This window comes from Etheostoma cragini, chromosome 12, assembly GCF_013103735.1.
Source record: "Etheostoma cragini isolate CJK2018 chromosome 12, CSU_Ecrag_1.0, whole genome shotgun sequence".
Taxonomy (NCBI): Eukaryota; Metazoa; Chordata; class Actinopteri; order Perciformes; family Percidae; genus Etheostoma; species Etheostoma cragini.
In genome coordinates this window covers 420,106-424,703 of record NC_048418.1, presented here as the reverse complement: position 1 = coordinate 424,703, position 4,598 = coordinate 420,106, and the positions used below count along the sequence as shown (strand labels likewise).

The 4,598-nt window shown below is 42.0% G+C and overlaps 1 protein-coding gene across 8 annotated transcripts in view; it reads right to left on the bottom strand.

Moving 5' to 3' along the window:
- LOC117953907 (NACHT, LRR and PYD domains-containing protein 12-like) overlaps nucleotides 1-4,598 on the bottom strand; it is a 57,664-nt gene that overhangs the window by 30,367 nt on the left and 22,699 nt on the right. The gene's annotated exons all lie outside the window — the stretch shown is intronic.

Genomic DNA, 4,598 nt, shown 5'->3' with positions numbered 1-4,598 from the left:
TATGTATCTTTGTAGATAAGAGGGAGACATAGGTAACACAGCTAATGGTTGTTGAAGACTGGGATATACAAGTTTGATCTTTGTTACATCTATTTTTTTTAAATTTATAATGAATATGACTTACCTGCACCTGCTGGGGTGTTGACTTCTCCATGACACGGTAACTTCTTCACCAGATCATTTAGATTCATCTTCACTAAAACTATTCTGGTCACATCAATAATCTTTATACTGTAGGTCTGGAACATCATATCCACGGTGTTAAGCCGGTTTTCTTTCTCCAGTTTACTCTTTGGGATTGCTGGGAAGTTGTTGAGGGCTCCTTCCTGTTGAAGGTGCCAATTAAACTTTTCAAAGTCATCAGCTCCCAAAGCTTCTAAAATTCTTAAGACGACTTCTTGAGGCGTCTCCATCTTTTGTCCCTGCAAAGATCCAAAACATACCAAAAAGAACACCGCCACTTAACAGAAATGTTTTGGGATATTTAAATTACAGACCAGTTTTTAGATTATGTTATTATGATAATTCAAGATTCATTCATGGATCATTATACAGTATAATAGTAATTATTAAACCAAAGTAAGGGTTCTGCATTCATTAAGTTAAAAATGAAGTTTGGGGTTCCCTGCTGGAGCTGCTGCCCCTGCAACCCAATACCGGCTAAGCGATTGAAGATGGATGGATGAAGAGGGATGGATGAAGATGGATGGCTTCTCAGGTATTGTTCATTACTGAGCTTGTCATCTAAATCTACATCTCAAGGTTCTTTCCTTCTGTCATTTAAAAGATACCTCCACAGAATCAGACTTGACTTTAGTGTCATTGTAAGTAGATAGAACAAACATGTGAGCTTCACTATGGTGCAACATAAAAACATCAAATAATAACTGATGTGTTTATTTCCTCTTGTCTTAACTACTGCAGTTCTCCGTTGTTGCGCCTTAGTAAGACCTCCCTGAGTTACTTGTAAGTGGTCCAAATGCTGACACCACACCTCTGACCCAGTCCTTTAAAAGGTCTCATGTTACTGGTCCTGCTTGACTCAGGCCTACTCATCACAGTTACCATGGGAACAGTTCCCATGCTGTGGTAGTGTGAAGCACCTGACCCCAACTGGATTTCTAGGGAGGGATGGGAACTGAAGTGAGGTGGCAAAAGAAAATACAGTACAAATTACTACATCACTAATTGCAAATAACATCAGCCAAAATAACAATTGAGAATAAAAATAGCAATTGAAGTAGTAGCAGAAGTTGAAGTAATAATAATAGTGATAACATAAAGTAATAATTCAATCTACACAGCTCTACAAAGAAGGAAATATCTCTCCATTCCCGAAACCTGCCTTGATATTATACTTTGGTGATGACCTAACACATTAAAGGTACCATTTGGATAAGAAAGTTCCACTTAAATTTAGTATTGTAGTAGTAAAGATGGCAAGTGGTTGTACCCACAGAACTCATCAGGTAAGATCCTGAGGTGCATCATGGGACCCCCATGAGAGAAAGACATTGAGATGGCTCAGAGAGTCTATTGGGGCCAGAGAAATGCCATTTTTCTCAAATGCTGACAACAAGGACTCATGTTGAACTGGATTACATCAGGAGAGAGAGACTACATATATTAGATATAATCAAGCTGCATATTAAACTGGGCATCCACTAACATGAAAGGGGTTGACGTATATTATAAGTCCCCCATATACAACTAGCGACAGCAGAGTTTCTCCACCAGAGGTGTGTGATGCTACCTGTCAGGCTGCTTACCTGTTAAAGTCCCGTTCAGATCAGGTCAGAGAGAAGTGGTCCTCCGTCTATAGACGCTGACAGATGCTGCTGCTGTCTGTGTTCATCACTTCCTCCACCTTTAAATCCCAAACTAGAACCGGGCGTGTGAGGTGGAGTAGAGGGCGGTCGGAGGTGGAGCTCTGCCAGTCAGAAGCAGCTGGCGACGTTCCATCAGCTCCGTCAGTCAGCACTCTGAAGGAGTCTCACAGCAGCTGGAGACACTGCAGACCTCCACAGAGTCCAACCTGCAGGACCCTGCAGCCCCACAAGGAGAAGAAGAAGCACAACAACAGGTTAATTATTAAATGATGAAGGAACAACAGTCTAGAGAATCATGACAGCAATCTAAATCCTAGAGTGGCCCAGAAACTGGCGGACCTTCACAGAGTCCAACCTGCTGGACCCTGCAGCCCCAAAAGAAGAAGAAGAAGAAGAAGCACAACAACAGGTTGATTATTAACTGATGGAGGAACAACAGTCTAGAAACTAAGACCTCCAGTGGCTCAGCCGGGTCGACACAGATGTGCACGCTCACTCTTGTTGCTCATTTCCTTATATTTGTATTGTGGCTTTTGCATTTCTTTTGTTCCGTCTGGGCCACCGTACAATCTGCATCACCAGAGAGAGGTGGCATGAAACTACCAACAGATATCTGACATCCATCTCCAGTCTGTCAAATAACCTGAGATCCCAACGCTCTGTCCACCACCGACCAGGCTCAACTATTACAATCAGGTTTGGAATTTTTAAACGTTTCCACAAATTATTAAGTTTTAATCAGAATCAATTTAGTTTAGTAGTTAGTTTACGTAGTCTAATCAGTGAAGGTGTATGCTTGTCCTTGCTTACTTTTGCAATAAATGCATAAGCACTGCATTTAAGGTACAAGTAATAGACATTGGATGTATTTCCATCTTAAGGTGGTAATTAAAAAGGGAAAGTTTTGGGTTGCTATAGCTAAAAAACTAAACTTATCCTTAGGGCCTATTTTCCTGGCCACTAAAGTCTATCCTAGCAACTTAGATGTGAAACATAGAAGGATTCGGGGCTGTTGGACATGTCTCTGACGAGGGAACATGGCGTTCAGTCCGCTGTCAGCTGTTGATGGGTTTTTGGGTCTTATTGTCTTTACCATCTTAATATATTTCATCATGCTGTTTCATTGAACCTTTTTGTTAATTCTTCATTGGACCCTAGCCTCCCTCTTCAGAGATTCAACGAACACGCAGGTAGTTAATTCTAACAACCGACAGAACCCAACAGGGAAGATCCTGAGGTGCATCATGGGACCCCAGAGTTTAAACTCCTGATGAAACATGTATGGACCACAAAGGCCTCCAACAGTTAGTCCTATGTTACTTCAGTCTTGTGTGTGGTTACCCATGGACCAGGTGGCCATTAATGTGATGGGTCCAGTACCAGCACAGGGAACCAGTGTGTGCTAACCAGCATTAACTAGCACTGGAGCCGGCCTATGAACCTCATCCCCAGTGCACCCATTGTCATGGCTAGGCCTGAACATGTCAGACAGCTGCAGACGGCCTCCAGCTCCAGAGGTCACCTCGCTGCTGAAAAGCCCCCCTAATGTAGCAGCAGGATGGTCGTCAAGGAGAGGTGGGGGCATGAGGAAGTCCACGACCAATCAGAGAGCTCCTCTGGTGGATCATGGAGTTAGAAGGTTGCCCAAGTAACAGCAACTGCTAGCTCGCTTTATAAATACATTAGACTATTTAAAATCATCTTAACCCTTGTGTTGTCCTCCCGGGTCAAAAAGATTAACACTTATTTTTTTTATCATCTTTTTTCGACATGTGACATTATCAACAGATTATTGATTATTTATTTTACCACCTTACCACGACTAGTTTTACTACGTTTTGGAATCCATGGTCAATAACCCTCATTTATATAGAAATGTACCTGATATTTGAGTTAATAAAGCAGAAATTATGAATTATTTTGACTAATAGTGAAAATCAGAGGAGCATATGTTGAGTAAAAGCTGATTTGAATTAATTTCAATTTACAGCAAAAATCCATTGAAAGTGATTAATTGTATTTGCTGTGAGTGTTGCATGGACTCCATCCTTTTTTGTGGTAATTTGGTTAAAAATAATTCCATATTTCAGATATAGACGTTGGTAAAAGGGTCAAATGTGACCCGAGGACAACTGGAGGGTTAAAGTCTTTCTGTCCTCTCAGATGTTTGGGACGTCTTTGTGTCTCACTGCTGAGACTCCAGAAAGACATCTGCAGTTTGAGTCCCAACATGGCCGCTGTATGACAGCCCTGTTGATTCTACTGGAGGCCGATCTGTTTCATCAAGAGGCGTTTGAGACAGCGGAGACTGACACAATTATGGTTACACACACAAGCACACACACAGACACACAAACACAAGTATGTTTACGCTCACTCACACACACAACCCTCCCGCTGTTGTAGTGAAGCGGTTTCTTACCTCCTTTAGAAATAAGGTGACCCTCTCTCTGAAACTCGTGTTGTTTCTCTGCAGCTTTGTGTTCTGAAACTAAAGAACCACAGCTTGAGTTGACGAGTAGATCGTTCCAGACAGACGAGTTCAGACACCTTCAGCTGGAGATCCACGTCGAGAGAAAGAGCTGAGACCCAGCCTCTGGAGAGTAAAAGGAATCTAGAAACAGGAAACAAGAGCAACCGCACAGAGAGGCTCAGCATTAGCACAAGTTGGAGACACTACCTTATATGATCATTTCGTTATGTGTGTGTTTCCTCTTTGCTACATCGGGGTAAAAGAACATTTACAGGAAGAGAAACATAAATAGATTT